Raw genomic sequence first — 15875 nt, 5'->3', positions numbered from 1 at the left:
CTGCTTGCAGTGACTTGAACCTATACATTTTCATTTCCACAGCTTTGTGCTGACCAGTGGTCCATAAAGCAGGCTGGGATGCTGGGCATACTCTGTTAAAGCTGTTTCACTACACATGGAAGACACTGATATTCACTTGGCTGGAGGAATAAAGGAACGTGACTTTAAAATTCCCTGGTCATATCAGGGTCCTAGCCAGGGACTTTGATTAGATAAAGCAGACATGAGATTTAGGGAATATCTTCTTGTATTTCATTTTAACACAACACATAATTGGTAAGAGCTGAGGTGCCCACTCAGAATTGTAAGACTATTCATGTACAGCAAAGTCAGTAACTTGTACCTCATTCTTACAGCCCGATACTTTGCTTAAAAGACTTCTGACATTTAAACTTGTAAAAGTGGCAGTCTGAAGTCCCTGGATGAAGAAAACACCTTGCAACTTCAGCCATTGGCCATCTGATCTTTGAGATGGCCAGCACTGCTGGTTGTACTTTAAAGGTACAGGGATGGAAAGACTCACTGGTTAATAACGTGAAACCAGGTCTGGAAGCACCACGGTGCTCCAGGGACTGATACACGGTAGCAGTACAAACTCAAGTAATAGGGCAGAAAAATACTGTCAGATGAGGAAATGTTTGTGAGAACTGGGTATTGGCTAAACAGTTCATTAAATCCTTCATAGTCCCATCGTTGTTTCCCATTTCTTGTCTCAGTTCTGTCTCAGCCAAGAACAAGAGGCTGTGAACCAATTTCCCAGAACCAAGAATGCCAAAATACTTCTCAGTTCTAGTACTTAATTTCTGTTTTACTTTGGATTAGATATGAAGTGGTTTTTTTAATGTGACTGAAAGAATGTGAACAGAGGATGAAATCAAAGTGTGGTAGAAGTAGCTACAGCTGCCTTAGACTCCGGGGAAAACAATGCAGTAGGAACAGACATAAAGTCAGAACAGAAGGTATGAGAAAACAGCCAAAAAGTCTCCAGTGTTGGTTTGGATGACAGAGATTGCACAGAACTCTTCCCACAGAAAATTGTATGTGCCAGCCCCTTTAGCACTCCTGACTTACAGCTAACATGGGTCATCAACAGACAATTCATTTTTGGACAGATCATGATAGATTTCCAAAGTTTTGTGTAGGAGTAAGAGGACTGAGCAAAGCCTGGATGTTAGTCATCATTCTGACAAAAGGCGTCTATTTGATCTTTAATACTTGGTCACAGGCTCTGTGTGACACAATGGACATTGCAGAGAGATGATGAGTGTGGATCTTATTTCATTATCCATGTGCTCATGTGTACGGAGAGACAGTTCATGCAGCCATCTGCTCTCACTGTGCAGTCATGCAACAGTTTTTCACATCTTTGTCTTCTGATTGGCCTTCTTTCATTCTAATTTTCTGTCTTGTTTGAGCTAAGAAGGACAAATGACTAGAAAGCAGTTCTTCCTTTTGTCTGTCAGCTCATGGTATCACAGTAGTGTATTTATACCAGTAGCAGCTCTAAAGCAATTTGCAAGTATGAAACGGGACAGAACAGCCTTAGAGCATCCCCAGAAGTAGCTGAAGAGAATTATCTTTGCATTTTCCCCCCTTTCTACCTGCACTCTGTGTTGGCATATATGCTTAAAGAGGAGTCAAAAAATAAAAACAGGGTATATGCTAACTCTTCAAAGCTGACAAGTGATATGGAACAACCTGTATCAATCCTGTCTTACACCTCATAATAATAAGTAGATACTGTCTCCTATCACACCTCTTGCCTCTGTTTTGCAGCCAAAACCCACTTTGGTCCCCAGTTCATGCATGCAAAAGTGCTGGTACAAATAGTACCTTTGTACATCTGAGGTCATTCTTACCAGATGTTACAACTAATTAGTGCTTTCACAGCTTTTGGGTTTTTTCTGGCCACTGCACTTGGTCTAATAAAGACAGTTAAAACAAAGCAGGTTTGCACACTGAAGTTTCTTTTCAGCCCAACATGGAAAGCCTTTGAGGGTGCTTTGTCTTTCCCATTCTATATCAAAACGCTGCATCTTCTCAGACGTCCAGCCAATCTTAACTTCATCTCAAAGCAAAAAAAAAAGTACCATCTGAGCACATAGATTCACCTGAAAAAATTGGCTAGACTGGGACCCAATGGGATATCCAGGAGCAGTCTATATTCTTCTCACTCCATGCATTTTTTGTGCTGGATAGACAACTCGCTATCAACCTGTATGCCAATTGCTTTAAGGAGAGGAAAGGACAGGCTGAGGGATGAAAGGAGACAGCCAGACAGTTATAATTCAGACTTTCATAGAGCTTTTAGACTCAGATGCTCCTGAAATTCATTTATAAAATCATGTGAACTTTCTCACTGAAGGAATATCAGCAGTGATACCATTGTGGGGGAAAGAAAAGATCTCAAGCTTTGAAAATATGACCATAAGTGCTTTGCTGAATAGTGTTCAAGTGGGTTTGAAACTAGGCAAAATGAGTTTGTCTGTCCCTACTTAAAACCACAGATTAGATAAGTATGAAAATATTTTCTCTGCTAAGCTATCAGCACTTGGCTTCTCTTTTAATTATAGTCAAATAATGTAACAAAGGGCAATTTCCATAACATTTATTCTAACAATTTCTTTCATTTTACATCACAAAATTATTCTGAACTTCTATCAGGACATGTACAACACCTACTACTTTGTACTTTACCTTGATGCTGATGCCTCTGAAAGAGCGGTAAAAGGGAGATACCTGTTAATTGCCTCGCACCTTGCTTTCAGAGAGCTGGTCAGAAAGACCAGTGTAATCCTTGCACACCTTGTACATTTAAATACAACTGCACAGGTCTTTGCTGATAAGCCATCTCACTTATCATCTTGATTTCTGACCATGTGTTGACTCTATTGTCTCAATTTCCACTTCTCAACCTAGCACTCCTTCACTTGTACACATACTGGATTATCCATAGTGAGTAAACAGCCAATCCTGAGAATCACACCAGTTTTCCTCACTAGAAGACTATCCTGAAAGATATTATATCTTATTAATATTCATAATATTATGTATTATGAAGACCAACTACTTGTGCTAGCCTTGAGTTGTGTCCTGTTTTCTCCCAAAATTTGAATGAGGTGCTTCCTCTGAGTCTGAACAAATAATGGCTCGCGTTTCACAGATGGAACCTTATTTCAGGCAGAGAACTTTAAATTAATAGGGAAATGCTTAGTGAAAATATTAATGGCATCTTTTTTAGGGGAGAACATTTGAAACTAAAGAAATTATATCCTTGAAACAAAAAGGCAGAGTAAAGGGTCTTCTACATTATTATTTAGAGAAATGTCATAGAAAAGCAAAGCATGAAATATTTATAAAGCCTGCTTTGAAGACCCTTGTAAAACCGCTACTGAGTTTCTTTAAAATGAATATGCAGTCCATGATTTCAAAGCTTACTGTATCGGGTCCTCAAGGTCTTTTAAAACAATTCATTTTCACTTCAGACATGAAAGGGAAAAATGAATGTAACAAGTCTCAAAGAAAGCTTAAATCTTTGCATTTCAGGTTATGGTTTTGGTTTGCTCTTTTTTATTGATCATTTATGTGCTAATTCTAAAATGCATTGCTCTTATTTAATGTCATACACTAGAAAAATAGTTCATCCAGGCTACATTTAAGGAAATAACATATTTTTAAAACTCATAAAATTAATTTGGAGGATTTCCTATACTTGAACAAAAGACATCCAAACCACATTGCTCAATATTAACAGTAATGCTGTCTAGTAGATGTCTCCTCAAGAAACTTTTGATCTCAAATGTTACTTTTATTGTTGTTAAAGCTGAACCCCCTATGTAATCGTCCCCTCCATTACAGTAAGAACATTGTCCCTAACACAGCCTGAGCCACTGACAACAGACTTGTTAAAAGCAAACTGTTTTATGCCAGGTCTGCAAAAAAGAATGAAGGAAACATTTAAATTTGAGACAAAATCTCCCATTACTGCATTTTCAAAGAAAAACCAATCATTTGCAAGACAAATCATCATTTTTCCTCAGCAGACAGGGATTTTCTTTCTGAAGGGATATTAAACTCCTAAAATGTTATGCCCTATCTGAAGCCCTGAACTCCTCTGTTCAAAGCATGTCAGAGAAGCAGTAGTTCTTTGTTTAATGGAAACAAAATCCCCAGAAAACTAGGGCTGTTCATCCTCCCTTCTCAGAGCTTTCTTAGGAGCTTTAAGATATTTTTCTGCTGATGATTTTGTGCATTTCCATCTGGAAGGCAATGATTTATTTTTCCATTTTCTGAAAGGAACTGGAGTGAACATGGCTGTTTATTTTTCTACTTAGATAGTGCCTTACCATGCCAAGACAACTCTGAGCACCAGCCTCATCAATTAATATCAGCACCACTCTGAGAATGGTGTTTGCTAAGAAACTGTTGCTACAGAACAAGCAAAATGAGGACAAAACATTGGGCCAAGAGCTAGAAGAGGCAGAGGGGAGCCAGGATCTGTGGATCTGGGGGAGCACAGACAGGGTAGTGTTGTCTCCGTGTCATGCTTCCCTCCCCTGCAGACCACCCCTCTCACCACCACCACCTCCTGCCTTTGAGCTCTACACCTGGGTGGGAGGGGCTGTGCTGGGATGCCTTTCACACACCATATGGAGCCTTCCTCCATGTGCAAACCAGCATAGCTGAACGCTGATTCAGCTGGGGCTGTGAAACCGCACCTCTCAAGGCATCTGTGGTGCTTTGGGACATTCCTTCATTTAACCAGAGGAGAGCCAGCCTTGGAAGAGACTCCCAGAAACAGCTCCATGTTGAGTTGCCCTCCTCATATTTAATAAAAGAGAGGGAAAATAGCAAGTTCACCTTCACAGGTTACACATGGGATGCACTGCAAGCTGTAATTGTTCCTGCTGAAATGCTGCTGCACCAGCAGCATTTGGACAGAAAGTGAACGCTCACTGTGACATTTACCACAGTGTTTTTTCTTCATCTGGATGGAAGGAGACATTGCTCAGTGGACTGTCTTTTCTCTGTATTAGCGCACATGTATGACCCTAGCTATGCCTCATCCATGTGTATCTTTTCCTCTCCCTGTGGCCCCATATCCCTGCAGCAGTCCTGCCAGAAGTGCTACGTAGCGACCTTTAACAATTGCTTTGCTTGATCTCCACAAGTAACAGACTAAGGTACCCTTTTTATGCCATCTGCAGCAGTGAATAGGAAAGAGAAAACTATAGGCTTTGACCAGTGAGACATAAATTCCTTTTTGGGCCATAATTGCAAGCATGGGCCATAACTGTGAATGATGACAATCAACTGCTCACGGAGGAGTACACGGACTAACCAGCAAGGCAAACAACATAAACAGGAGCAGAGAGAAGAGGCAGGGGAGAAGGGCAAAGAGAGGCCTAAAAGCAGGAGTAAGTGATTTATTTAAGATCCCACAGGAAGGTACTAAAAGAGGCAGAGATAGGACTCATTTCATACCTCCCAATTCAATGCTCTGTGTATTGTAGCACACAGGCTGGGCTGTTTTGCTGCTATAACACACCACTCATTGTACACTTCAAAGTTGATATTAATATTTTCTCTGCCTCTTTACACGATCCTATCAAAAGGAATCTCTCTGCCTGAATGTAAAAACTATTATCAGGCATGCAGTTGACCAAATTCTGCCCAGATGTTGCAGTGTGGTTGCAAACTATATGTCAGCTGTTCTTTTTGCTGCTCACCATGCAGTCAGCCTGTTCATCTGGCCATATGGAAGATCCATGGGAAAAAAAGAATAGCTATTTGTGCATTGGTATTGAAAGTCAGAATAATACAGCCTTTAAGATTTAATGGGTACTCAAGCTGGCTTACAAATAACCTGCTTTGTCTGCATTATTTTGTCTATGTCTTTCCTTATGAAAAACAAAGAATAGAGAAGAAAGATCAAAGATTTCAAAAGCAGCTTTGTTTTGAAAGCCAAAATGCCTTACTCCCTTCAAACAACAGGGAAGGCTTCTATGCACAGGCTTCAGTCTGCACCTTGGCCCACTGCAGAGATGACGGCTCCACAAAGTATTTCAACTCCTTGTGCCTCCCACATCCTCGCCTTCCCCACAGACATGGAGCCCAGCGATGTCTGAGGCTCAGTCCTCCTGCCAGCCTGCCTGGAAAGCCTTCTGCACAGTGGAAATAGCCGCAGTTCCCAAAGGAAGGGGAACACACAAATTATGAGAAATGGATATTTCCTGTTAAACAGGATAAGGCAGAAGTTTGTAATATGATTCTCAGACATCACTGAAGACAAGGGGAGATCTGAGGTGGAAAATCAAGCTTTTTACCACACCACATTTGCACAGTACAATGAAGCTCACATCTCATATGCTGGAGGCTGATGTCTTGCAGCCACCAGGACTTGGGTGAGCCGGAGTTGCAGCTATGCCAGCGGTGGGGTTGGGGTGGGAAAGAAGCTTTTGGAAGTTTGGGCACTGCAAATGTAAGCAGTCAGCTTGGGTACCTGCAAACCAGGCACTCCAAGGAGCAGCTCAGAGTGCCTCAGTTGGGCTCAGTTGCATGCTTACAGCGCTGCTTGGAAGCCTCTTTTTATCCCTGTTGATTCTTTGGGCAGTCTACATTCAGAATTTAGGCACTACATTCACAGTTTGAAGCTAAACTATGCAAAAACATTTCCTTCTTTATGGACAATGCCTCACCATGTCAAACATCTGTTCTTCTAACCCCAGGGACCTGCAGGTACCAAACTCTCTGAGATACAGCCTTCAACAGTGCCTGGCTTAGGAAGCAGGGTCTGTACAGAACATCTTTGCACGTGTGAGCACCTGTTTGTATGCAGTTATCTGCTTTGCATGTGAAAGCCTGAGCCTGTGCATGGCCACACGGCGCAACTTCAGACGTTTGATAATTTGGCCCTGGCTGCGCTGTCAGCTGCTGTCACTTTCTGTTTAGTGCAGCGTTCATAAGGCAGCAGCTAATGGGGCGGGAGCATGGGGAGGAATTCTGGCAAAGACAAGTCATCGGGATATTTATTTGGCCGTCCTTATGTAAAAGAGTGCAAAAATGGAGCAGTAAAATATTGTAAAACTTAAGTTGATACTTCCACTAATTCGAAGTGGCAGTTTTTAAATAGGGTTGCTTCTGTTTGTCACTTTCAATCATAGAATGCCGATAGTGGTACTTAGAAGGACTTAATAGTCTTAAGAAAATAAACTGTCCCCCTCCCCCCAGAGCAGAACAAACAGAGCCATATTGTCATGCCTTGAGATACATCAAGTGTGCCGTGCGGGGCGGGGGTGGCTGCGCGCTTCCTCCTCGGCCGACGCAAGCGAAAGTGACAACTTGTCAACTCTTTCGTCCTGTTCACTTTGCATCCTGCTCCGTTTCTTGTGCTCTCTTGCCTTTCCTTGTCTGTTCTTCCCACTTCCAGTCCTGGTCTTCAAAAGAAAAGGGCGCTCCCTTGTCGGCAGCTTTAAACTGTGTTTTATTTGTGCACACCCTTTTCCTGAATTAAAAATAACCCCTTTCCCAGACTAGTTTTCACATGTTCACAGGACTTGTACCTTGAGTGAAGCAGGGCACGGGCACAACTTAGACTTAGGAGGGAGGAGAGCCATTTTTCCAGGTAGGCAAAGGTAGAGTGGCAGGCAATAGTGCTTCATGCCCCACGCACAGGCCAAGCCAGAAACAAGCAGCAGACCTGCCATGAAGCAGGAGGCTCCCATGCCATCTCCTCTTTACCAGCAGCAGGATGAATCCGTGCCATTTGCAGTTGTTATTGCAAAGTCCTTGCAAAACAACAGCCAGAGTTATGCCTGGGCTAATCCTGGTCTTGCTGAAGGGCCAGGGATGTGCTGCCTACTCAGGTTTAGGCTACATGGTGGCCACTGGGCAGCAGCAGCTGTAATGCCAGACGCGTACTATGTTTTTCATATTCCCACCCCTTATTCTTCATTACACACCCTGTTCCACTCACTCTGACTGCAACAAAGTGCAAATCCACCACCTTCTGTGGATGGGCTTCCCAGATTTTAGTGAGGGAGGTGAGGCACTGCTCTGCCTCGAAAGGACACACACGGATAAAACCCAGGTACTTCCTCTTTAATATCCTTTGTCAGCTGCCTCCACGACCTGTTCAGAATCACTGCCCGAATGACTTTGCCAAGCAAAGGCAACAGAGTCAAACCAGCAGGGACTGCTGTAGGAAACCTGCAGGCAGCAAGCAGAGGGGCACAGGGAGGGGGGTCCCTCCAACACTGTCTCAGTATGGAGAGCATGTTGGGAGGGCTGGAGAGGGACTGTGCAGCCAGGAAACACAGAGTTCACCTGAGAGAGGACACAAGGGTCACTCCAAATCTCTTTCACATCAAACCTCTTTACCTAATAAATAAACAGGCAACAATAACAACAACAACAACAAAAACAACAAAAGCTGTACAATTTAACAAAGATTTCATTTGAATTGGAACAGAGAAAGGCAGATTTATTTTCCAGAATGAAACTCAGTTTAATAGCTAAGATAAGAAATTGTGCCTCTGTGTGTGTGTGCGTGTGTGTGTGTGTGTGTACATGTGTGTGTGAAAATCCAGCGGGGGAGTCAGATAAGAAAGAAAGATTAAGTCCTTGCATAGAAGTAGTTAAGCTGTCATCTTAAGCTCACTCTGTCAGAATTATTGCTGTTTATTCATAAGAATACTAAGGAGCAGATGTTCACCTGGCCAAACAAACCTCCTGAAAGGAAGATATCCATATGTGGCAGTGATCAGAGTGTGCTCTGATTCTTAGAAAAAAAGTTTTGTTTCCTGGTATTGGTTGAAGCATAGTTGAAGAGTGAAAAGGAGAAAATAAAAGGTACGTGGAAAGGAAAAACAAAGGCAAAGAGTGCAAAGACAGAAAAAGGAGCCAAGGTGAAATTACAAAAGCTACAGGGAACTCAGGGACATTTCTTGTACATCAGTTAAAGCATTTGTAAGGACAATAGCTACACAAGAGACAGCACAATTAAAGAGTACAAGTAAGAAAAAGACTTGAATTTCTTTTCACAATTTCTTTCTTCATGTTGTTTCAAGTTAGCAGGCAAAATGTGCAAGCAGTGTCCATTCTTCTCTACTTCTTAATGTATTTTCTTTGCTTAGTCTTTTGTCTTATTCATCTAATGGATTTAGAGCATTGAGATTCTTTTGTGTTGAAGCTTCATGAATCAGCCTGTCTGCTACAGCCTGGGACAAGCACATCCTCCAAACACAGTTTATACAGAGTATAAACCAAAGAAAACACAAGAGACAAGAAAGACACAGACTCATGGGTACCTTAGAGGTAAGAGGAATTTCATCCTGTTCAATTTCTAGAGGGCTGTTCAAAGCAGCTTGGGGCTGTCCAGGGCACAAGCAACCAGAACAAGTCGAAAAGCAAAAAACTCAGAGGGGAACTGGGAATGAGGGAGGTGATACGGGGCTGAAGAAAGATTAGGGGCAGCTGCATTAACTGGGGTCCTGCTCCCTCTGAACTCACCATCTGGCAGCTCCAGGGGTGCAGGGCCGAGGAGAGCCCAAGGGAAGGTTCACTGTTTGGCATTTGTCCTCATCCAACAGGGAAACAGGACACAGGCCTCTGCCCCACCAGTAAAGGATGTTTGAGGCCTGAGTAATACTGTGGGGAACATGCAATGGCCATTTAGGATCTTTTTTAATGAAAAAAAGCTCATTATAATATGGCACTGGAAGATACCACTTCTTCAATTACTACTTTGGAAGGATCCTATTAAAAGGCAATAAGCCAAACTGTAAGTTAATTTTGAGTGTTTTTTTCACTCAGGCAGATCCCCTTGTGTTCAGAGCAATGGGTGATGAAGCTATAGCCTAAACCATGTCAAGCTGTTCTGTATACTCTGCAGTCAGTCAGATATTCCTTCTGCTGGAAAGATCACTAATTATTCAGTCAGCATTTGCCTGAATAAGGCCTCAAGATTTGGTCCAAAGACAGCAAATGTTCCTTCTTGATTATTTTTGCAAATTAAATGAGAAGAATTTAGAAAGAGAGCATATGAAGCTTATTTGTAAGACAGATGTTAAACAGACTAGCAGATTCCCAGTATCCCTCTAATCCCAGTACCAAAATATATTTCTTTAGCCTTTATAATGACATGGGAGTACTTAAGACTTTACTGATAGTACCCCAAATGGCTTTACAGGTCAAGAAGCACAAAATTATTTATTTTATTAATAGTATTTTACAGCAGATTCAGGACATTTTGGAGTGGACAGAATTTTTCAATTAATAACTTGTTCACTGAGAAATACAGTTTCGAGTCAGCCAAAAGTATTCATTAATAAAAAGAGTCTCAAATGGGGGAGGTTTTTTTTCTAGAATGTCTTATTTTGAAATAATTTCTTATATCATCTGACCTAAAATAATACTTCCTATCTTTTGAGGGTGCTGGACTAAGAACTGAAAGGTACTCCCAGGTACTCCTGCAGCTCTGAGCCAATTGAACCTTTGAGCTGTCTTGGGGCATGACTGTAACTTCCTTATGGTAAGCTTGGGGTGCTCCACTCCAGCAGGAATGGGACAGATGTGTTCTTGGTCCCTTCCCCCAACTTTCAAACCTATTTCACCTGCTCACAGCAGCCTCTGAGGTGTGTGAGATGTAACAATTGTTAGCACACATGTTAATGAACATACATCATCTTTCTTCCCAACCCGGCCAGCAGCAACAGTCATAACAGATTTCAAGATACAGCATATCAGAACTGTAAAGCAACTATTTGTTAGCCCTGGAATGAAGTCAAGATATTACTCAGCAATGTTAGGGATAGCAACTGGTATCTGAACAATATTAGGACACTAAAATAGATTTATTAGCTTTTGCTTAATACAGTGCATCCAGCCTTCTGGAAAACAATAATGTAAATAATGAGGTATCCTATATAATTTTTTCTCTTTGTGCACCTTCCATATAAGCTTCCATTCTGTTTACAGATCCAAACATGATTTTCCCAATTGCCAACTCTGCCATGTCACCCTGAGACCTGAAAATATGTCTGCCAGCTCTCTGCTAGTAAGAATTTCAGCAGTGATATGATTTCCACTGCTCAGACCTTTCTTGGGATCTGCTGACTTGGAGGCCCAAGACAGACCTGCTCACTCTTCCGTGGCTGCTTTGGATGTTGACACACCAACAGTTTGAGCCACAGGAGACCTAAGTAGTCCTCCTACAATTTGGCACAGTGTTTTCACTACGGTGAGTACAAGGCTACTATTTTCACATGGCTGTTTTGTTACATTTTAAACCAAAACCATCTTTTTACGGGGAACAGGAAGAACATACACCAGGTCTTTGGTTGCTGAAAAGTTTTACTAAACTCAACAAGGTTCCACTAGCCTGCTCAAGCTGAGAAATCATCTCACATGCCAAGGGAACAATCACCAGGAAGCAATATATGAGACTGACCTTTTTTAGGTTCAAACTTCCAAACACTGTGTGTGCAATCTTAGTTGAAGTGAGTCATTCTTCCAACACTCAAAGAGCTCCAACATGCTCCAAGACACATAATGAACTTGTCCAGGCTCAGAACATTTGACACTGAATCTGTCACGGATCAGATTACTTCACTGTCCTACTTCTGAAAACATGGGGACCTTATCTTAGCATTCTTATGTGCCCGTCTTGAAGAAGATAGCCAGGGCTGTCAGCGTGCAGAGGTGATGGGTGATGCTCTGCTAAGGGGATAGCACTTCCTGAGAAAGAATTCCTGGGATCCAAAGATGTAGACAACCTAGATACATGTTGCTTGCAACTGCCAGCAAAACCAGAAACTTCAGCTTATTTCTCTTCATATCAGTTCAAATAACCTGATTTTTAATTCTGGGCAGTAATCATGCAAAAAAGTGTATGGCCTCTGTAACATTACTGCAATAAAAAGGATAAATATTGAAATTCTGAATGCTTTCTGTCATAGAATTACCACTGTGTTCTTTAAAGGATGACCCGAAGCACATATTAAACCAATATAAAAAATGAGGAAGGCCAAAGGAAAAAAAAAAGATGAAATTTTTAAAGGGAGGTTTTAGTTAGACACACAAACATGGATGAACTTTCATATATCTCTGAGATTTACTACAACCATTCAAACCACTGTCTTGCAATTACCAGCAGTCCAGCCGATGCTCTGGTTTTCTCCAGTGTGGAGAGCTAAGTCTTATCACTTCCTGCCTGTTTTGAGCCTTTCCAGCTTTGCTCCTTCCAGCAGCAGTGTTTCTCAGCCCATCCTTGATAACACCAGGGTGGGGAAATGGTCTGGAGGAAGAAGAGGCTATCAAGGCATTTGAATTTCCCAAGAAATTTCTTCATGCGACATTTTTAAAGGCTTGTGAACAGCCCCTGTAACATCCCGACTCTTTTTTCCTTACTGATTAGTACATCCATGCTGGTCATTTCCTCTGCCTCCCCCAGCCCTCTTTCTTTTGCTACCTAATCCACCTATTCTGGTTTCATTTCACTCTACCCCCTCTCCCCTTTGACCTAGATTCCATCCATTTGCAAATGTTTTCTTTGATATCCACAACAGTTCTTTATCCACTGATGTACCTCACATCCAAACCTGCCTACCAACCTAAGAAGCCATCTTTTGTGTGATACTAGATCAAAAAGGTTTCTTGAGGATCACATGAGTTGTATCCAGGCCTTTCCACTGCCAGTCTTTCATATCTCCCCTTAAAAACTCCAGTAGGTGATCTCTTCTATGCACCTACAAGACAGTATCTGCTGTAATATCGTGACTCTTTTAGTCTTTTTCCTTCCTTTAGACCCTGATTTATCATCCTTTTCTCTTCCAGCTGCTACAATCAATCAAACCCATGGACATGCAATGCTCCAGGCCTTCCCTAGACACATTTGTGAAGAACCAGCTGAATTTCCTGTAGCCCATGATATTAGTAATGTGGAAAATGCCAAAGCATCTTTCCCTTGCTCCACGTCTGTGTTTCTGAAGTAGCAGTTCCATGTTATCTTGCCGAGCGCCATGCTTGTGAAAATAACCTTGAACACGTTAATGGACCATAAACCAATAGTTTCTGACGCAGCAAATAGCTGGAAACTGTATCTTTGGGAGGTGTGGACAGCCCCATTCTCCTCACTGGTGTGTTAATGCTGAAACAAAACCTGACAATTTAAATTCCAACATTATTAATGATTCCACTGATGATCATTTTAGCAGAAGCATCCAGCCAATGCATTTACTCCACAATCCCAAGCTGCCTCCCGTGCCTTCCCAGGTGCCAAAAGCTCCAACTGTCCCCTACCCCACTGCCAAAGACTTCAGCTTCCCCATGGCAACTCCTACAATGCAGTTCTGCATTGTTGTTACAGCGCTGAACCAAGCAGGGAGTGAATGTCAGGAAAATAGCATCAATTAAATTGACTTCAGTATCAAAATAAATAATACTAATTGTTTTATTCATTTAGGTACTTAGTTGAGTAAACTTTTATATAAATTTAATTTAAACAAATCTGCTATTGAACTGCAGGCTGCTTCACCAGAAGGCTGCAGGACTAAGGATGCTGCCAAATAATTGAGGTCCAGTTTGTTACAGAGTCCATAATCCCCAGAACAGAAACACTGCTTCAAGAAGCTAACTCCTACATTATATGCCCCTTTTTTGTTTTGTTTTGTTTTTGTTTTGTTTGGGTTTTTTGTTTTATGTGAACACTTTTGATGCAATCCACAGCAAGGTGACAAGCATTATGCCACCAGACCCTTCCCATGAAGACCACAGAGCCCTTGGAATCCATGGAAGCCTGAAATCTGCAGCCTAGCAGCTCTCTCCTTAGCCATGTATTTTCCTACAAACAGGGTCTTAAATGTGCCTGCCTGGGGTTATCCTACCATTCTTGATGTTTCCTACTGAAAACAGACTGCTTCCCATCTGAACAAGTTATTTTTCAAATCTTCAGATATTCTAATTTCTTAATAACCTGCTCTGGCATGATTCTGCTTTCCTTTAGTGTTTCTTTCTTCTCCCTAGGGAAATTTATGCTTGTTTCTGACACCTGTGTCTGCCACCATTACCTTCTTTTCAGAGCACAAGAGCAAGAAGTGCACTGAATATTTTAAGCAATACCTGAATATCCTTTCAATATTTTTTCTCTGCCATGTCTTAAAGGCCCTTCTGTCTCTTTCACAGGCCTCTTTTTTCTTGTGTACTTGAAAAAAAGTCGTCATTTTTCACAACCTCCTGCGCAATCTTTTTTTTTCATTCTCTACCTTTGCTTTTCTTAAAATTTTTATTACTTTCTGAACTTCACATTGTAATCTTTTTGGTCTGCCCCTGTACTTGATGTTTAATACCTCACGTATGCCTCTTTCTCACACTTGATTAATTGAGGGTGGGCTTGTTCATCATAGTGTGAATGTATTTCTTTCAAGCCTGCATATCAGATGGCCCTTGGGTATATATTAATTCCAGTTCTGCACATTTTCAGTTTCTCATCAATGTTCTTGTCCTTCCCCTTACTTTTCATTCAGCTCCTCCCACAGACTTCTGAAACTCACACTGAAATTTTGGAAAATCACCTGCAAGCCCAAAAGAAAATCTTAGGGAAAGCAACGCCACTGTGACCACATTATCCTGGATATATGTGAATATAAACCCTCAGCCAATATCATGCCTTTCCCAAGCCTAGGATCAACAGAGATCAAACTGGAAATAGAAGCACCTTGTGGGTTGAGGATATCTTCAGCCAGAGGAGGATCATGGAGCACATCAGTGCACTGCCCTTTCTGAGACTGCTGGACTTTCTCCACATGTGAGGATGTGGGCAAGTGGACAACGTATCAGCTAACCCCATCAGCCTATCAAGGAGATGCACCACCAAAGTGGAGGGAAAAATGTTTGCTGGGCCAAGGCTGTATCCTGTCACCTGTCCTGAAGTACTTCAGATCACTTTGTCTCAGAACTGAAATAGGAAGTCACTGAAGTGAAATGTTAGAATGTCCTTGAGTCTACATCATTTTCAGCAGTGATGTCCAGGCATCTAGAGAATAAAATAAAATAAAATAATTTTTTTTTAAAAAAATTATCATAAATTTAGATTTTTATCTTCACTCCCACTGAAAGCAGCAGTGTCAATTATGTGATCTGGGAACTGCTGAACAAGGCAGCAGACATGGACTTCCACACAGGGCAGTTCACCCTTGTTGTCCCTGTTGGTGATGCTCCTCTCATCTCCTCCAGGTCAACATACAAGATACAGCACCCAGAGGTGCCATGAAGAGTGGGAGCCTCCCATGAGGGCCTGTAAGGAAAAGCAGCACCCACTGCCTGCAGCTCCCTCATGTGTGATAGATGGACTAGCTATGGTGAAAGTGATTTAATATTTACAAAGTCTTTTTCTGATATAATAGAGACTATTTTTCTTTTTAGATACAATTTTGTTTAATAAATACTGCTCACACTTACAAACCACAGCCCTGGCTATCACAGTGACTGGGGTGAATACGTCAGGAGCTGCTGGTCACTGCTCTGGGACAGGCTGGGCATCAGTCAGTGGGCGGTGAGAAATTGTGTCCCAGATCTCCTGTTTCTCAGGAGTTTCATGTCTCACTCTCTCTCCTTCTCATTACTATTATTATTGTTACTGTTATTACCTATAACAGTATTATTTTACTTTGTTTCAACTATTAAATTGTTCTTATTTCAAAGCACAAATTTTACTTTTTTTTCCTCTGATTCCTCTCCCTATTCCAGTGGTGGGAGGAGTGAGTGAGCAGTTGAATAGTGAGTTGCCAGCTGGGGTTAAACCACAAAACTTATTATAAGATTATTACATGTTTTATAGATGGGCACATAGAGTACAAGCAGTAAAAATACCCCAACTC

The 15875-nt window shown here is 41.7% G+C and overlaps 1 long non-coding RNA gene across 5 annotated transcripts in view; it reads left to right on the top strand.

Annotated features, from left to right (window-relative positions):
- LOC131577543 (uncharacterized) overlaps nt 1–15658 on the top strand; it is a 38872-nt gene extending 23214 nt beyond the window's left edge. The window contains exons 4-7 of one of the 5 annotated variants that reach the window (XR_009277239.1): nt 9191–9315; nt 10431–10531; nt 10978–11239; nt 14523–15658. This is a non-coding gene — a long non-coding RNA (uncharacterized LOC131577543). Of the gene's footprint in view, nt 1–9134; nt 9316–10430; nt 10532–10977; nt 11240–14522 lie in introns of all 5 variants that reach the window. The other 4 variants (XR_009277236.1, XR_009277238.1, XR_009277237.1 and 1 more) reach the window with 4 other exon arrangements.
- The last annotated feature ends 217 nt before the right edge of the window (nt 15659–15875 follow it).

The sequence above is a fragment of the Poecile atricapillus genome, chromosome 3 (assembly GCF_030490865.1).
Source record: "Poecile atricapillus isolate bPoeAtr1 chromosome 3, bPoeAtr1.hap1, whole genome shotgun sequence".
NCBI classification, from domain to species: domain Eukaryota; kingdom Metazoa; phylum Chordata; class Aves; order Passeriformes; family Paridae; genus Poecile; species Poecile atricapillus.
This window is presented reverse-complemented; position numbering and strand designations above follow the sequence as displayed.